Here is a 20,709-nt window from a genome sequence, read left to right on the forward strand (position 1 = left end):
ATTCCTATGGTACATAACGATAAATAACTTTATTTCTACACTTATTATCGATCTAACTGATATTATAAATAATATCAATTGATCAAAATGAAAAGCAGCTTTCAATTGTTATTTCTATAAGTCTCTCATAACTCTGACCTCGATGATGCATTGAAAACGAGATGCATGATCTACATAATGAATATACATAATTTTTATCGTAGATGATTTCTTTTTTCTTTTCTTTGTTCAATGATGATGAAGTAGAAAGCCAAAAAACTTTTTCCACAAATGAATGATGGCTGCTATTGCCCATTCAGCGTCAACTGAAAAAAATGAAAAATATTCTTAGTTAATGAAAAGTCAAAACAAAAAACTATTCTTATATCTACGTTTGAGAAAATCTGTATCATTATTATTGTGAGAGGGTATACACGGATATAGGAGCTAGACAGGAGCCCAAACTATCGTCTACCAAAAGAGTATTGGTAAATTCTTCACTAACTTTTTCAAAATATTCAAATAAACTACTACAATTGATCAAATGAAGAATAAACATAAATCAAGATTGAGTTTCAACCTTAGGTCGAAATTAAACAACTGTGAATGTCATTTGTTGAACGTCTGTATTGCGTCTTCCTCGGAAAGATGGGTGGCATAGGTATAAATGAATATATAAGACGTTGCTTTCTGTTGGTTGCGATGACGTTGACCTGGTGGCCTCTTAAACAATACAGATTCTCTAAGTGTGTGGGTGTTACACTGGATAATTAATTTTTGACTGGCACAAGTAAATATATGTGCCCACAGCCATAGCTATTTTATTGAATAACCTGTTTCAATCCATCGTGATAACATGAAGTTTCCTAAAAGCTAGCATATTTCACGATTTAATACATGTTTTCATCTAGAATTCCTGTATAAGTGCAAGCAACAGAAACAAGCAAAAACATATTTTCCACTAGTGGAAGCAATAGAAAAAAAACGTGTGCGTCTCGGGACGCCCGACAGGAGTGATAAGTCAAACTAATCTGAGTTGAACTATTCAATAATGGAATTGTTTTACTTGAGAAACGCTCATGTTATTATTTGAATTTTATGTACATTATTATAATAATGTGAGTATCAGTAAATTCTTCTATTAATTATTTTGTGTCTGTACATATATTATAGCTACCATAAACAATTGATACTGTTGTAGAATTAAATAATGATACTAATAATGTACATACAGAAAATAAGTATCATCATAGTTAAGCCACGTTTCACATAATGAAAGAATATTGTGTTCGCTGGTTAGATTTTTGTAATACTGTCAACAGTATAATACAGCCCACGGTAAACCCTGAACGTCTCTGTCTGACGCTTCGACGAGAGAGGAGAAGCCTACCTTCCGCTGACGTATGCATGAGAGAAAAGGAAGCCAGACAATCTGGCGCCGTTATGTTGTGTAACGAAGCGTTTTACCCTCCCATAAAAAGTTATCACTCCAGAAATAAAATTGTTTTTCGAAGAATCTTCCCCAGCACTACTTGTGGGAAACTAATGACCTCAAAAGTGTTCTGTTTGAAAAAAAAAATCTGTTCAAAATCTTTTTTCCCGTTAATCAGTTGTCGCCCCCATACGAACGACAACTCTCAGAAGTTGAGAAACTTGTGCGTGCCAAGGACTGACGAGGTCTAACCTTTCAACGTGTGATTCCTATCACGGCTGTAAAAAAATCCACAATCGGCATTTGATTCGTAATTTTTTTTTGCCAACTATGTTTGTTCTATATCCACTCTTCACGGTTTATTACTTAACATTGGAGTTTGCGTCGAAAGTATACTCCGGTGTTTTTTGGTCCGTGACTTGTTTAATGTTTGCTTACTCACATATTCATAAATTTTAATTTCACTACATATCTCGTTGCTAAATCAACATCATGGTTTCAACTCTCGTGTTTTTTGTATGCGATGTCGGTCGGTATCAAAGCTCTTTGCCTCTCTTTTCATAGCGTCTAAATGATATTCTGTCAGTTTGGGTTCTAGTAACAGTCTCAGATACTCAACGTCAATCACCAGTTTTATCTCCTCAATTTGGAGTTATAGAGGTCCTAACCTCTCTATCTAGGCCATTCGGATGAATGCTAACATGGTCGATTTGGATGAATTTATGAGGTTATTTACTTACCCTCCCATCTTTTTCATGGCTATCATTTCAATGATCTTGTTGCCTGTACTAGTCTGTACAGATCCTTTGTTCTGTCATAGCTGTCGTATAGAGTCATGAAGGGCTTTTGCTGCGGTTATTGAGGTGGGAATCTGGCACATCAAATAACCTCAATATCGACCAATATAATCAATATGTCATTATGACAATAGGTTTGATTCTAGAGCTCCGGCCTAAATAGCTTCACTGAGCCTCACTGACGAACTGACTGGGGAAAATATACCACAGTCAATCTTGAAGTCAATTATTATCACAAGGTAATTTTTGACTCTGGTGGTGAAGAAAAAACTCTCCTGTCCGCCGCGGACCGGATCATATTTTCAATGTTTGGCAGAGTGACACTGGACTGGAAGATCACTTATTAAATGAAGTAATCGGCTTCACTGAGAAGCTGGATTCATTTGGTCGAATTGGAATGAGTGTGAGCCACAATGAAGCTTCGTTGTAATGAAGGATCGAATAGATACACTCATTACACCTACCTTGAACAGTTCCCTTTCTTGATAGTTTGTCATATTTTTCTGGACAAAATTTGTGCTACCAATCAAATATGATGGACTGTCTTTGTTCCATTACTGCATTGCCTGCAGCTAAGGTATTGTTTGTACAGCCTTATTTCATTCAGGTGCCAAGTCAATGGATAGTTTTCTGATTTCTTTTCGAACGGTTCCTTTGTGAAGGATTACTTGTGTGTGTTCTCGAGTGAATTTTCCCAGTATGATTAGGGTTTCTTGTTGGCCCATTTTTCGGTCTGATTCTGTATCAAGGATGTTGGTACTCCTACAGCTGGTTCAGAGCCCATATATGGAGTTGACGATCTGTGTGGTACACTCATCAACTTTTTAGTTGCCTGTGATACCTGATTCTCTTGACACCCAGTATAAAGTCATTATATTCCTGTTCGTCAGTTTGCTGTCTGTATAGTTACCAGATGTTTTTGTCGAGCTTGCTTTCGGGATGACTCTACTCTCCGCGGTTTAAGACTTTAAACTCGAAGTTTGTGTCGAACATGTAATTCGGTCGTCTGAGAGCATGTTTTATATTCATTTCCACATATATATTATACGATTCCATATGACTCGTTAAATTTTCCAGTCTGAAGTCTCCAAGATGTAATGGAGGAAGTTTCAAATGCAGCTGTTGATGTGATTCCAATTGCTCCCGTCATTGTCAAACAAGCAAGTTATTGCATCCTGTTTAGTTTTTTGAAAGCGGTCGTTTGTTTAATTTTTGGCAATAAGTGCATTTGGTATCATGGTTTCAAGGACCATAGTTCAAAGCCAATACTATACAAGAACAAATAACCCAATTTATTGACACTAGTTTCGTCATTCCATTTGGATTCCACGACATCAGCTGCGGATACACATCTTCACCGGCAGCAGGAGGTTGCATATCTTAATGAGAATCTAGAGGTGATTTCAAATTGTGACGAAAGTAACCAAGTTCATAATAATGTCAGGACAGACAATTTCGCTTTCTGCTTTCGCTTTCTGGGGCTTAAAATGGACACCAATATGTCTTGGCACAATCATGTCGCTGAAATTGCAAAGGCTGCTTGAAACACTGTCCCAAAACAGAAAACTGTAAACACCTCAGCAACTTTTGATGCTTTATAAAGCTCAGATCAGGCCTTCTATGGAGTATTGTTCTCATGTATGGAGCTCCGCCCTAAGCATATTCTGAAGATGCTGGATTCCATCCAGAAAAGAGCCATCCGCCTGACTGAGAACACGAACATCACTTGCAACCTTGATAGTCTGGAACATCGAAGAAAGGTTTGAGGTTTGTCTGTGTTCAATGAATTGGCACATTTGATTTCAGAAAGAGCGGTACATATCAGAAATAAGCGACGGACTGTGGCTGCTCATCGTTTTGAAGTTCAACTCAGTACACCTCGAACTTCACTGTTTAAGAACTATTTCATTTGGAGAACTGCGTTTATGTGAAATAAACTTTCTGATAACGTATTTCCAAATAGATTTAATCTTCAGTGATTCCAATCCAATCTGAATCGCTATTTTCGCACAGGCACCAATCTCAGAGCGCTTTGAGGATTTTCGTCTAGTGTTTGAGTTTTGCCCTGAAAAAAATTCAATACCTCCGCCATTATTTTTCTTTTTTCTAGAGGATGGTTCCAGAGTAGCCTGATATATAGATATATAGAGAAAATATTACCTTCTATTATCGTTCCTTTAACATACTTAATGAATCAATCTCTTATTCAAGGATACTTTCCGAAAATTCTGAAAAAAACACTCGTTATACCTGTATATAAAAAAGGAAACCCCACAGAAAGGGACAACTATAGGCAAATATCTTTGCTTTGCTCGATATAAAAATTATTTGTAGCACTTAGGATTATGGATCATTTGGAATCAAATCAAATATCTATGATATTCTGAATTATATTCACACAGAGATTGATAAATAAAATTATGTGATCTCACTATTTTTCCTATATGATAAACAAAGAAATGGTTATAATGGTGCGACATCTGAGTCAAAGACGGTAAAACTCGGGGTGCCACAGGGCTCTGTTCTAGGACCTCTACTGTTTCTTCTCTATGTTAATGATCTTCCTCAACATATAAAGGGAGGCTACGTCACAATGTTTGCTGATGATACAATGATAACTATAGCAGGCAATAATTCTGAGCCACTCATCAGCAAATCTGAACATATTATTATTATTGATCAGTTCAGTACCTACTTGGTGCCAAAGAAATAAACTCATTCTAAATACTTCTGAATCGATCAATGTTAACTTCCACTTCAGAAGAAATATTCCAACTGGTTGACACTCTAGCTATGATATTAAAACTTCTGAAGAAATAAAATTTTTAGGGACCTACCTAGACGCCAATTTAAATTGGGATAGGCAGGTGGACTATATATGTGCTAAGTTAAATAGAGCATATTGTGCCATAAAACAGCTGAAATCCTGTTTGGATGAAACTGGCTTACTCAGCATATATTATGCCATGGCCTACCTTCATATAAGTCTGAATATTATGGCTTGGGGCAGAGCAAGGGATTTTTCCAGAGTCTTCATAGCACAGAAACGCATCATAAGGCTAATCTTCAATATGGATTTCCGGTATAGCTGCCGGCCAGTCTTTATAGACAAAAAAATATGGACAGCCCCATTCATCTTCATTCTTAAATGTATTTCATTTGTTAGGCAAAACAATAAATTATATGATAAGAATGCTTCAGATCTCAGTCATAATACAAGAAATGGTGATCTTCTAAAAATCCCACAGCATCTCATGAAAAGCTATAAAAAATTCCCTCAGTATAATGCCATTACGTGCTTCAATAAGCTGCCAAGTGTAGTTAAAAAATCACAAGTGACAAAGTATTCCATGATTATGTTAAAACTATGCTTTTAGAAAGATGCTATTACAGTTACCAAGATTTTTTAATTGACAATCTCACAAACAATCAAATTCACAGTGGACGTAATTTTATTTAGATTAAATTATGTGAATGATGTAAAATGTTCACTTAATTTGTGGACATCTATGCTTACTTGTATATGTGTGTATATATGTATGTGTATATATGTGTATGTGTGTATATATGTGTATGTGTGTATATATAGAGGTGAATCTGTGCTCAATCTCCTTCTCTTTTTATATTTACTAGCTACCTTTACTTACCATATATACTCGAGTGTATAAAAAATTGTGAATAAATATTATTATTATTATTATCACTCCCAGCTTATGATAGGAATGCTTATTTAATTTACCCTCATCTGCATTTTTTCTTAGTTCAATGTTTATCGCATGTTGAAAGATAGGACTCCATTGATCCTCAGCTTGTACAAGTTTTGAGCTGAGTGGTTTGTCATTAGCATGGGAACGACAGTTGGCAAAAAAAATCCATTTCAATTCCATTTTTCTGAACAATCTAGAGTAAATCTCTCACAATGCCCAATGCCTTCAAAATCTCAATTGTCTATTGAAATTATTCCTGCAGAAGGATGCAGTAACGCGAAACAAAGAGAATACACCATGTGCGTGCTTGTTTTTATTCTGTCCAATTCAAGCTCGAACAAATTTTGAATTAATTTAGAATAAACGTAAATAGCCCCATTTCCGTCGATTAACAATGTTCAGCTCGAGGCTAGTAATTCCACAAGTTTTCCAGAGTCTGAAAGCTCCCATAAAAGCGCCTGCTTTCCATTTGATATTCAAATGCGTTTAGAGTATTGTTTTATGTTATAAATTTAATGCCACAAAGTATTAATTGCTCATGAAACCCACCAAATTACATTAAGAGGCGTATTGATGGGCTTTCGCAGATATTATAAACTTTGCTCGCTAAATCTCATTAGTCGTCTCGCGAGCGAAGTTTCTCCAAGATTGTTTTTTTTTCACCAAAATTGCAGATGCACCGAGATGAAAAATGAACTAAAAATGTATGTACGTAATTTGCATTGTCAGACAAATTTGAATCATATTTTGTTAAATGTACTGTTCCTCAAACTATCGAAAAAAACTGATTCGGAAAGTTTTTCTGAATACAATTTTCAGAGTAGTTCATACAAAAATAATAAATAATTTATACGAAAATAATTCCCGCCTGAGGTGATTTTAATTTTTTCTTTTTTTGTAAATTTCATCACCGTTGCATTCTACATAAAACTAGTTAGTTTTGACATTTATTCAAGATACGTTTCCTTTGGATAAGGCCATATTAAATATGAGTTTTTCTGCAGAATCCAAATTGGGCTGTTGTAAAATGGTCATATGTGATGCAAATTTGTATACGGTAACTCCATGAATTATTTATTTGGGAAAAGGTGGTTTATGCCTTAAAGTATTACACATCAATATTAAAATCATTGAAATCATTATTATGTATAAAATTCTACTTTTGTCAACAATAACGAACTATTTTGACTCTATTCTCTCAATAGTGATGTGTATGAATATATGTATATTGCACTGAGTCTTATATTGTAACAGTTGTGCAATTTACAAAAAATCCAGATAATTTTTTGTAGTTGAAGTTTTGCATACCTAAAGACAAAAAATTGTATTTAGAGAAACTCAGTCGAACTATTTTCTCATTATTAACGTAAATTATTGTCAGACACAAACTACTTTTTCGAAAACAGATATTTCATTAAGTTATCTTATACAGGTGATGCACTGTTTGGAAACCTTTGGTGTAGTTATGAATATTACTGAGTTTTTTCCCGACACCAAATCGTTATTTTTAACACCTCGACACGTATTTCGATCTTTGAAGATGATCACTTGGTGATCGAAACACGTGTCGAGGTGTTAAAAATAACGATTTGGTGTTGGGAAAAGACTCCAGTAAATATATCTTACTCAGGGCCAAAACTAAATGAACTTTGCATACTAATTTTGAATAGCCCTTTTTCGCTTTTGTAGAAAAATACACATCTTCAAAACTAAAGGGTTCTATGCAGAAAGCGTACAATCTAATTTTTCAACAGATGTGCAAAAAAGAAAGAAATTAAAAAATTATTTCACACAGCTGAAATTTTGCACACGTTCTTAAACTTGAAGTTAACCCCCGGATGACATCAAGTTGGTGAGTAAAACACGTGTCCAACAGAATCACGTTCTAGATTATTCAGATATAATTCAATATCCAGCGTGGAATTAGCCAGGAAAATAGTTGTTTTCCGGCAGGCATTCACCAGAACATACTATGCAGGTAGTTGGAAGAGATATATGTTCCGAAATTGTATTTCGTAATATATATTTTCTCATACATATGTGACTCTACTCGATACATTCTTCAGACATGTTGAGGTTAACAAATTCGCGATAAATATTGTTAACCGCATTCATAGATATAACAAATTTTTTTCTAGAAAATTCATCACAAGGAAGATAATTTCACTACATTTGTTTCATAGAGTTTTTCATCAACGTTAAACCCTTGTAGCTCATGAACTCGTCTCATACCAGTTTCAATTACACCCTTATTAAAACGCCTTTCCACATTCTCATTACCGGACGAGTAATGAAATATTCTCCTTCTAAACAAAATGAGTAATTATTCTGATGCAAATTTAATTACTACTTAGTTATTTTAATTACGAAAAGTGAGTGTTTATTTAATACAGTGGCGTGCTTGAATTCACGCATTGTCCTTTGATCACTGGCATCAGGCAAAATCAAATTATGATAATTCGATATCAAATTCCGTATCAGTTCTTTATCGATTGATTATGCAGGTTCATCCACTTCCAATAACTGAATTTTGGAAAAAATCATGAAGATTTTTTTTAAAATTGTAGCACTGAATTTTCAGTGACAATTTTTCAAATTTCAACTAATTAAGTCTTTGGAGTTTACAAAAAAACCAGAATGGGGTTAACGAAATCAATGAAAGAAGAAGCTTACCTTCTTTGCATCTGTAGAGTAGGAAGGGTGAGTGTAGGCCCACAGCATTAAGGAGTTGTCCTCCTGGGTCATCGTCTATCCTGTCTTTTCCAGACAGGTCACTAGGAGACAAATCCTTTATATCGGCAGGTGTAGGCGAAGACTCGCCGAACACACACTCTCCTATTGACGATAATTCCGGACACTCGCATAAGACATGCCTGACAGTTTCATCTTCCCGTTCACGCATCCTGCTTAGAAGTGTGTCCACTATCCCCATAATATGGAGGTGTTTCCTTAGTTGACAGTGGCCAGTCAGAAATTCTACAATTAAGCGTAGGTTTTTCCAGACCGTTACCAGATATTTTTTCGGCGCCAGCTTCCCAGGGTGATCCTGGCAAGACTGCGTCTTTTGATTCCATCCCATCTCTTTAGGGATTGAGCATAGGTTTAACGTTTGGCTAGTTCCGCGCTTGTCGAAGTCATCAGGTCGTAGTTCCTAAAATTCTTATTCCAGCAGCTTCCTCGGCTGAAGAGTTGGCAATGCGATTACCTTTACTCCTGTCGTGCCCTTTCACCCACCTCAGGATGATGTTATTATCTACCGAGGCTCTGGTTAAATCTTGGTGGCACTGTAGTACTAGCCCTGAGGTAACACGTTGTCTGTTCAAGGCTAATAGGGCTTGCCTAATACCAGTGCAGATTGTTAGGTTTTTGCCAGAAATTCCTTTCCTGGTTATTTCTTTTGTGGCGATTGAGATACCAGCCAGTTCTGTTTGAACCACGCTGGTATTTTTTCTCATTCCCCACTTAATACTTAGGCTTAATGATCTGGAGTAAACTCCACATCCCGAACCTTCTTTGGTTTTTAAGCCGTCTGTATACAGGCTGATTCACGGTGGATGGCACATTAGACGTTTCTGGTGAACCAGACAACGGATCACTTTGAAAATTCAATGGAGGGCATATTCGGACATTCTCTAGCCAACTAAAATATTTTCGACAATGCGGTGTTGCCGCTTCTATTAGAAAGCAGTAGCAAGTTTGATTTTTCAAATGGAACACTCTGTATATAATATTATTTTTGGAATCTCCGACAATTGCCCGACAACTTTTCTTGATATTTTCCTATACCTATCTGTTACCGTTTTCGAAATAAAAATTAATTTCAATTTTTTTCTTCGAAAATCATGACTTCTAAAAATGCCGATATCTTTTAGTTAAGAAATACTATGATATCAAAATTTGGTTTGGAGTTAGGTGATACTTGGACACTTCCCACACGTCAGCCTAATCTCCGTTACTTCAATACAGGGTGGTAAAAAAATACAGTTTTTTCGTTTGCTTGAAAAAGTTGCTGAAATTTGATTAGTTTAAATGGAACACCCTGTATATTATTGAAAATTCGGAAAGCTGCTGAAATTTGCTTCCTTTCTATGTATATCATACCTATACCTAACTAGTCAAGTTTCGGACTTATGAACATTTATTTGTGAAAATGTCCCTTCAGAATGGTATTTCCATTCGGTATTTGGTAAGCAGGCCATGATTACTATTTGACAGTAGCGTTGTGACATTCTCCTAATGATATCGACATTTTCGTCACTTCAGAAGTTGCAAATACCTTCAAAACGATGGAACAAAACTATTCAAACGAAGTTCTTATGAATTTGTTTATTATTTTTGGACAGTGTGACAAAATTATCAGCAGAATGTAGAAAGTTCAATGAAATGTATCCGAATCTACCGCCAATGAACCTCAAGAAATTTATACGAATTCAGAACAATTTCAATGCATTTGGATCAACTTTAAAAGCACCAAGAAACTTGCCTCGACCCGTAACTTTCGAAGACAACCAGATTAATGTCTTAGCATATTTTCACGCATTTCCCGAGTCATCGATAAGAAGTGCTGAAGAAGATTTGGGTATAAAATATTCATCGGTTAAAAGAATCTTGCGAAGACATAAAATGCATGATTATAAATTCACCAAAATTCAAGCAATGAAGCCTCAAGATCCTCAACAGAGAGTAGAATTTTGTGAAATGTTGTTGACACGCATTCAAGAAGATCCACTTTTTTTAAATGAAATTATTTGGACTGATGAATCGAAATTTTCGAGAGAAGGGATTTTCAATAGAAAAAATCTTCATTATTGGTCCAGTGAAAATCCTCACGTCACAAAAGAAGCCGGATTTCAAGAAAAATTTAGTTTTAATGTCTTCTGCATGTTGATGGACAACAAATTGAGGTACGTGATATACGAGGAGTCATTAACATCCAGAAGCTACCTGAATATTTTGGAGAATACTGTAGACAGTTTCGTGGATAATCTGCCACTCGAAGATTATCGAAACATTGCACAAGAGAAGTGAGCGCAGAACTGGATAGACTATTTGACGATCGGTGGATGAGGCGCTTGGGACCATGGAATTGGCCAGCGAGATCACCCGATCTTAATCCATTAGATTTTTATTTATGGGGAATGTTTAAAGAAAATGTTTACAAAATACCCGTGCGTTCGAGAGATGAATTGTTAGAAAGGATTGCCCAAACATTTGAAAATTTGGATCCCAATGAAATCAGATCTGCCACCACGAAAGCAGTCAACACCCGCATTTTAAAGTGCTTGGAAGTGAACGGCCAGCGATTCGAACATATTTTGAAATATTCCACATGATTGTTTTACTTTTTTATAATTATTCATATCAATATTTCCAATTTCAAGTTTCTTAGTGCTTTTTTAAAGTTAATCCAAACATATTGAAATTGATCTGAATTCGTATAAATTTCTTGAGGTTCATTGGCGGTAGATTCGGATACATTTCATTGAACTTTCTACATGTTCTGCTGATAATTTTGTCACAATGTCCAAAAATAATAAACAAATTCATAAGAACTTCGTTTGAATAGTTTTGTTCCATCGTTTTGAAGGTATTTGCAATTTCTGAACTGACGAAAATGTCGATATTATTAGGAGAATGTCACAACGCTACTGTCAAATAGTAATCATGGCCTGCTTACCAAATACCGAATGGAAATACCATTCTGAAGGGACATTTTCACAAATAAATGTTCATAAGTCCGAAACTTGACTAGTTAGGTATAGGTATAATATACATAGAAAGGAAGCAAATTTCAACAGCTTTCCGAATTTTCAATAATATACAGGGTGTTCCATTTAAAATAATCAAATTTCATCAACTTTTTCAAGCAAACGAAAAAACTGTATTTTTTTACCACCCTGTATTGAAGTAACGGAGATTAGGCTGACGTGTGGGAAGTGTCCAAGTATCACCTAACTCCAAACCAAATTTCGATATCATAGTACTTCTTAACTAAAATATATTGGCATTTTTAGAAGTCATGATTTTCGAAGAAAAAAATTGAAATTAATTTTTATTTCGAAAACGGTAACAGATAGGTATAGGGAAATATCAAAAAAAGTTGTTGGGCAATTGTTGGAGATTCCAAAAATAATATTATATACAGAGTGTTCCATTTGAAAAATCAAAGTTGCAACTGCTTTCTAATAGAAGCGGCAACACCGCATTGTCGAAAATATTTTATTTGGCTAGAGAATGTCCGAATATGCCCTCCATTAAATTTTCGAAGTGATCCGTTGTCTGGTTCACCAGAAACGTCTAATGTGCCATCCACCGTGAATCAGCCTGTATGTGCGTATTGCATTTGTAGCATCTGATCCTGTGTTCTGTTTTATTTGTATTTTGTAGGGTTTATTAAACACAAACCTGGGTTCAATTGCATCACTGGCTAAGGAGCTTATCTTATTGAACATTTTCAACTTTTCAAATAACATTGACTTCGCTCATTTAAAAATATTGATAATCATAATAATGTTAGCAATGATAGACGAAAGAATTCGTACGTATACCATCTCTTAACAATGAAAAAAGCTCAATTGAACGAAATATATGATATGGTTAACCACCATCATTCATATCCGTATTGTATTATCCCTCATACTTGTCAAATGATAGTATTTTCAAAGAATGCCGTCAAGTGTTGTCTTCATTGAGAAAAGCATTCCTCAAGGTTACTCTCTGTAGACCCCTTTCTTGTATTCCTGACAATTCCATATAGTATATTCTTCATTCTTCCTCCATATATTTACGTAATATCCAGAAAACCTGAAATGAAATGAAGAAAAACTGCATTTCATGCATTTTATATCAATTAATATTTACCAATTGTTCAATATGTTATGGTAAACTCTACCATACTGTAGAAATTGAACGATTATTTTCATCAGAAATCGAAATCAACGTGTGAAAAAAAGTAATAACTTTTGATGAAAATGTGAAATAGTGGCAGTCTGGCAAAATGGGAAAACGAACCATTGTGATCAGCCATTTTTTTTTTCAAAACTGTCTCCAGTTCATTTCAATTTGTTTAAAGCTTATGTCATTCACTGACACTGGCAATAATGAAGTATTTTTGTACATTTATATCCTATACATTATGAAATGTTTTTTTGAATAACCTCAAAGAAAATGGTAATAAGGTCTGGGATTGAATTGAATATAGCCAGGCGTTCCTATTTATTTATTATTGAACAATATCACAGTATATTTCCAAAGTTCTAGGTTAGAATAAGAGTTCCTAACGAAATCACTCCAGAAACATTGCATAATGTAGGAAATGGAATTTGTTAACAAACTTCATTATTCTAGGAAATAAATGATTAACCGTTTAATAAACTGTGGAATAAACTGGAGTTACTTTTGAATATATTTCTTCTTGAAATTAATATATTCATGATCCTTAAAAATAATATAAAACTGCTAATCACTTAGAAGTGGCTGATCTGATAACCAGAAATGAAAAAGTGTGGGATAGAGAATTGCAATGCCTTTCAGAAGAAGTATTACAAGATCCAATTTTCATTTTGAAAAGGTACTGAAAATGGTATCTTTTCAAGTAAATTTTGTAGAAAATATTCAAGAGGTAGCAAAAACGTATGGGAATTTCTGGAACTTCAACCGGCGTTTCCTAATATGACTAATAACCTGTCCTCAGGAGACACCCTACATTTTGTTTTATGAGAGAGAGGACATTGGCAGATCAAGATCTTCAGATGATGTGGTGCTGATATCGTTGTTTTACCTGTCCTTGCAAAGCTTATTGTTAAATCATCTGAAAATGGAACTTTTAACAGGTGATGATCCACTGTATTGCCAAACATGCGCCAAACTAACTGACTGTTATGAAAAAACAAGTATATCTGAGGCACCAGTCAATCTAATAATAACACTGATGATCTTCAAACATGACTCAACCTCTGACGGAAGCACCAAACTCTTAGGAAGGTTCGAAATAGATGAACACTTCAATCTAGCAGACCACTATTATAATTTTCATGCAGTCATGGTTTACTGTGGTTCTGACATTGAATCTGGTCATTATTACGCCTTGATCAAAAACGAAACGGACTGGTTAAAGTTTGACGATAGTCGTGTCACGAAGTGTTCTGGCGATGTATTGAATTCATTGGAGCCTCTGGAGACACACTACATTTTGTTTTATGAAGGAGAGGATATTGGCAGATCAAGATCTTCAAATGATGTTGTGCTGCACGTTTTTCTGGGTTTTCCTGCAGCTGAAAAAGCAATAACGTCACTAGAATCAATGAAGTCGCCCCGGAGCGCCAATTAATTTTTGTTGTTGTTTAATAATTCATCCGTTGTCTCATCGCTTTTGATAATGTCTACTACACCCGTAGACGAAACGTCAGGCATAAAAACGTGCAGACGTCATTCTGCAGACGCCAGCTTCAACATATTTTGTTAAATGATAATTAGGAAGCATCTTGTGGGCGTTGCCATACCGCTTTCTAATCATATAACAATTTTAACGCGTTTCAGAATAGAACAATGATGCACCGTTCATGAAATTCTGAAAAGAGGTATTACACAGCGAAGTTTTTTTAATACTTATCACACCCATGCTGGCAAATACAACATCAACTTCAAGGAGCAGTCAAAAAGTCTGAACCTCATTTATTATAAATGGTGCTCTCCTGCTGCATATCATAGCAGAACGTCATGTAAAACTCCTGCATAATTCAAGCGACTCATAAAATCGGGCGTAAAAGCAGAATTTCCTAATTGGTAAGGAGTTTCAATTCATACTTTATGATGAGCGTGAAGTTTGATATGGGAAAGCGATATCAAGGATTACTTTGCTTGATGAGAAATGGAAATGAAATGAAAATCTGAAACGCATTAGAGAAATTGGCAAACGCTCTGCAAGTTGAAGTTAATTTCTGATAAAATCCATTCAATTTCGAAATTTCCAGGAAAATTCCCTTCTGGAGCGATAATGTACCAAACTAATCGAATGAGTTGTTGAATAATAGAGACAAGACTATAACTGTTTGCATAAGCGTAGCTTTCAACACACAGATCCAGGAACATACTTTTGATTTGATTCAAACGCCACTCTCTTATCGTAAATATGTAAATTCTACACATCACAATCAAAAAAATCAATCTTGAAAAAAAAATCAACCGGACTGCCTCCACATGTATCTAGCTGCAAGAGCATGTATTGCCTCACATAACTAACTCACTTGGGATTTCACCCATAACAAGAATTACATTTTTTACAAGAATTTTTTGAATCAACTTGAATTCCATTTCATCCTCATTCTTTATACATTCAATATATCGCTTTTTTTTCGTTCTACGCGCTGGTCAGACCCTATCCGCCGAATCACCGATACATTCGGGAGGACACGCCAGAATGACAGCTTTCTGCATTTGTCCGGCCAAGACTTCTGCCGAGAATAGAGAGGGATTCATTCCACCAAGAACTCCAATAATCAAAACAACCATTTTGACAGAGTGGTCTGGATAGAGTCTGCGGAGTTCGAAGAGAAAATCTCGATATTTCATACGTTTTCCCTCCTCTTTTTGGACGATTTTCGTCTAGCCAGGAAAACTCCACGATAAATTTCCTCTTGCTCTGCTGGTCGAGAAAAACTACATCAGGCTCCTTCACTTGTATGAGCCTGAGGGTGGGGAACGAATAGTTCCAAAAATTCGGCACTTCTCAAAACCGACAACGGATTCAATATCTCCCGGAACGTACGGCAACACCGGTGTCTTGTCAATACCGTAAGAGTGCTGCAGATGGTAATAAAGCACTCTTAGGGTCGCATTATGTCGATGAATATAGGCCGAGACCGCATATGCGGTCTATGTATATTTTAACTGACTTGCAACAAACACTAAAGTTGTCAAATAAATATATCTATCTATCTATGTATCTATCACTGCTGGCAAGTGCAACGGGGTTTTGGACGTCTCGCGGCAGGCCCTGCACCTTGTGTCAGGAACCTCTATACCCATAACGCGACTGCGGTAGACTAAGGTGTTCAAGGCACCATCTGGCATGCCAGTTTCCGACTTCAGCCCACTCGACCTGAGGAAAGCGGAAGTCAGAAGAAAAAAATGTTATATAATATATACCTTTTCATCGGTGGGGGAAGCGGCTGTAGATTTTCAAATATGTAAAAAAATACTGTTGCATGGACATACTCGAGCGCGTCAGATATTTATAGCATCAATGTCCTACGTATTTTTAATAATGTTGGTATGTAAATCTGATCGTTTGCATGATGTGGGTGGTTACACTTAAGGGTTAAAAGATAAAAGAAAAAATATTCAATCGAACGCGTCAGATTTTCTAAGGGGGTGTTAAGTGCAACAAAAAAAAGCTCACATTCAATAATCTGACGATTTCGATCTGACGCAAACTCGCGGCAATTATTATAATGCGCAAAAAAAATTCGCAATTTTGAAATACTCAAGCGCGTCAGATTAAAATATATATGGTTCATCTTTATTTTTTCAGACGTGCTGTCTCATAATCTGACGATTATCTAGAGGGATTCGCTTAATCTGACAAAAACAATTTTTTTTAATTCATTGAACTCAATTAATTGAAAATTTCAGGAAATATCATGCAAATAAATAAGTGTATGTTTTTTTAAGTAGAATCCTTCTATTTATAAGAAAATAATTTTTTTAAAATGATCAAAAAAAAAATTATTTTTTATAATAAATTGATTAGTTAATGAAGAAAAGAGAAATGAAACTTTCTATGTTTTTTACCACTTTTATTTGTAACTAACGTTACTGCAGTTTCGTCCTTATTCGTCTTAATTTTTCAAACTTATATATTGTATAGCACATAATATATTGTATAAGTTTGAAAATGTCCAGATTATCCAGATTGTCCAGATTTTCTAAGGGGGTGTTAAGTGCAATAAAAAAAGCTCTCATTCAATAATCTCTCATTCAATTTCGATCTGACGCAAACTCGCGGCCATTATTATAATGCGCAAAAAAAATTCGCAATTTTGAAATACTCAAGCGCGTCAGATTAAAATATATATGGTTCATCTTTATTTTTTCAGACGTGCGCGTCAGATTAAAATATATATGGTTCATCTTTATTTTTTCAGACGTGCTGTCTCATAATCTGACGATTATCTAGAGGGATTCGCTTAATCTGACAAAAACAATTATTTTTAATTCATTGAACTCAATTAATTGAAAATTTCAGGAAATATCATGCAAATAAATAAGTGTATGTTTTTTAAGTAGAATCCTTGTATTTATGAGAAAATAATTTTTTTAAAATGCTCAAAAAAATTTTTTTTTATAATCAATTGATTAGTTAATGAAGAAAGGAGAAATGAAACTTTCTTTGTTTTTTACCACTTTTATTTGTAACTAACGTTACTGCAGTTTCGTCCTATAAGAACATTTTCAAACTTATATATTGTATAACACATAATATATTGTATAAGTTTGAAAATGTCCTTATATATTGTATAAGTTTGAAAATGTCCTTATAGGACGAAACTGCAGTAACGTTAGTTACAAATAAAAGTGGTAAAAAACATAGAAAATTTAATTTCTCTTTTCTTCATTATGATTTTCTACCACGTAGTAAGGGCTACATCCATCAATTAATTGAATAATTAATCTTCATCTTCATCACGAACGAGTCTCTGTGATAAGCTGTGATGGCGTCATGGCAACATAATTCAGAGTGGGGACGGAGTGAGAGAGTAATAGATAGAGAAAAAGTGAATAGAGAATAGAGGAATAGAAACTCGGAGAAGGAAATATAGGTATCACACAGCTGCACGCATTTAACTTTATCGACGAATTTTTGTTATTTCGGCTTGCGGAAATCGTCAGATTATATATTTTTCGTTATCCTTGAATTATTTCCTTTAAAATAAAAAAAAGTAGCTACGCTCGAGAATGTCGAAATGACTTTATTTTTTTACAACTTTGCTGCCCTCCCCTTTCTTTACGTCATTCTCAAATTGTCAGATTACTGGAATATACTCTTTTTAGTAGGTAATTAACTCACCCTACCTTAATCTGACGCGCTCGAGAATTTCTGGTGAACAATTTTTTTTTACTCATCTGATCCTTTATCCCTCACAGGCGACCTCATATATAGGGCGATATATTAATCTGCCGCGAAATCCCCACTTGGGCTCCCCTATTATGTAAGACGATTATAGCGACCGTAAAATGGGCGAAGCGCGCTTCGTTGCCCGAAGAGAACACACATTTTGATAAAACAATGTTATCATTTGCACGTATAATAATCTTTCTTTATTTCAGAAATAGGTTTCCCTAATATACAATAAAAAAAATAGGAAAAGATAGAACAGAAAAAGTAACTAATATATGCTATTCAGTAATTTTAAAACTATTACAAGTAACAATAAATAGTTCTATCGCTCCGTGCTATTATTTTACAAATAATATTTATTATTTCTACTTAGTAATGCTAGTTATATAGGTAACATTAGAAGATTTATACCGAAACAATTCAAATATTTCACAATCAAAACTAACATATAAAACATAGATTTACAACTTTATCCAAATGTAAGTTATGTTTCTTTTATATATTTTAACAAATGTCTTTTGAAGACATTTATTGATAAACAGTCTTTTACGTCAGTTGGTAGGTCATTAAATTTAATGAAGCCTTTAAAAAATACTGAATTCATACTACTTTTAAAATTTGTTCTGACAATATGTAGATTGCAGTTATTGCGAGTATAGTGATCATGGATTTCATAATTGTAGTTGACCATATTCATGAAATAAGAAGGAGACAAATTATTTATTATCTTATAAATAAATATCATTGCGAAGTACAGTAACCTTTGTAATACGGGCAGCCACTGAAGGGTGGATAACATTGAATTTATTGGTGTGTATCTATTACATCTCAGAATAATTCTCATGCCTCTATTTTGCAATTTCTGCAGTTGATTAATTTTATTTAAGTTCATAGAGTATATGATTGATGCACAATAGTCAAAATGAGGCAGAATAATTGCTTTATAAACTGTTATTTTAGTGGCTGTTGATAAATTACTAGCAATTCTTGAAAAAAAGTATAATTTTTTTGAAATTTTTTTATGAATATAGTCGAAATGGCTATCAAAAGAAAGTGTATTGTCGAGTTGGACTCCTAAGTATTTTATATTTGTGACGATCTCAATTTTCTTGTTATCAATATTTATGTCTAAATTATTTATCCCAATTTTGTTGTATTTAAATTTATTAGTAATTATCATGGCTTTGGTTTTAGTTACATTTAATTTCAATTTATTGATATCGAGATATCTTTTAACACTGACTAAGATGGAATTCATTTTGTGAATAGCTCTATCCAAGTCTGTATCACTACATGCTAATAATGTATCATCTGCGAACAGATTTATGAATTCACAGTCCACAAATAAGTTAATATCATTAAGATATATTATGAAAAGCAGTGGACCTAAAACACTACTTTGAGGAACACCCTTGTCATTTGTGATTTCATTTGAAAATGTATTGTTAATTCTTACCCTCTGCTTTCTATTAGACAAATAATCATAAAACCAATTGAAGGTCTGACCGCCTACACCATATCTCTTGAGCTTAGCAAGAAGAATATTTCTATCAAAAGCCCTTTTCAAATCGAGAAACACAGAAACAACATATTTGTTGTGCTCTAGTTCATTATTAAATTTACTTAATGACAACTGCAGTGCTGACTCACAGGAATGGTTTTTTCGAAACCCTGACTGTCTTTCGAATAAGATTTGATTGTCATTGATAAATTCCAACAATTGGTTATAAACAGTAATTTCTAAAATTTTTTCTAGGGCTGGTAGTGTATTAATAGGTCTGAATTCATCAGCTTTTATAGTATTACTGATTTTTTGGATTGGAATAATAGTACTGGTTTTAAGTCCCTGTGGAATTTTTCCCGTTCGTAAAGAAGTATTAATAAAATTAAGTATAGCATGACCAGCCGTTTCAAATATTTGTTTAAGTATTTTACAACTTAGTATTTCATGAATACTGTGTTTATTATCCAAAGAATTAATAATTTCTCTCAACTCCTTTAAAGTGATTGCTCTAAATTTTTTAAATGGTCTGTATAGGTTGTGATCTAGGTTTGACCATAACTCTTGGGTTTCAATGCTATCCGTTATTAGATTAACACTATTAACAAAATATTCATTGAACTCTTGGGCAATTTCAGTTTCATTTTTTATTATTATGTGATAACCATTTTTTTCAAATTTTATATGTCTGGGCATTTCTTGTTCTTTGTTATTGACCAACTGTTTCAGTGTTTTCCACATCATTTTTGAGTTATTTTTATAATTATCTACTTTCTCATGGTAGTAGTTCTGTTCATTTTTTTTTAATAGATTAACTACTTCATTTCTAAGCTTTTTGAATTTTTCCCATAAATTTGTTTCCCATATTGTTGAATGCTAAATGTGACCAAGGTGATTTGGCAAAACAGATAGATGTAGGTTCGACCCTATAGATGGAAACATGAGTGCAGATATTTCCATCTTGCTTTCAATATTTTATAACTATACAATAGAAATCGATATTTCTAAGGAAGAACTTGTTTTTTATTAGATTCTGTGATATTCGAAGAGTAATATCTGATCATGATTTCAATGAATTCAGCATGTAAATTGGCTGTTTACTCACCAATATAAATAAATGGTGGTCCATGGTTCCAAATATGAAATGAACATAGAACAGAATCGATTATTTCATG

The 20,709-nt window shown here is 34.3% G+C and overlaps 1 long non-coding RNA gene across 2 annotated transcripts in view; it reads right to left on the reverse strand.

Moving 5' to 3' along the window:
* The window catches only part of LOC111512405 (uncharacterized), a 165,921-nt gene continuing 145,212 nt past the window's right edge, over window positions 1-20,709 (reverse strand). The window contains exon 4 of one of the 2 annotated variants that reach the window (XR_012467820.1): window positions 1-305. This is a non-coding gene — a long non-coding RNA (uncharacterized lncRNA). Of the gene's footprint in view, window positions 306-12,248; window positions 12,720-20,709 lie in introns of those variants that run through there. The other variant, XR_012467819.1, reaches the window with a different exon arrangement.

Source organism: Leptinotarsa decemlineata, unplaced genomic scaffold, assembly GCF_025532065.1.
Source record: "Leptinotarsa decemlineata unplaced genomic scaffold, Ldec_3_MD MMD2_tig00026354_RagTag_RagTag, whole genome shotgun sequence".
In the NCBI taxonomy this organism is placed as follows: domain Eukaryota; kingdom Metazoa; phylum Arthropoda; class Insecta; order Coleoptera; family Chrysomelidae; genus Leptinotarsa; species Leptinotarsa decemlineata.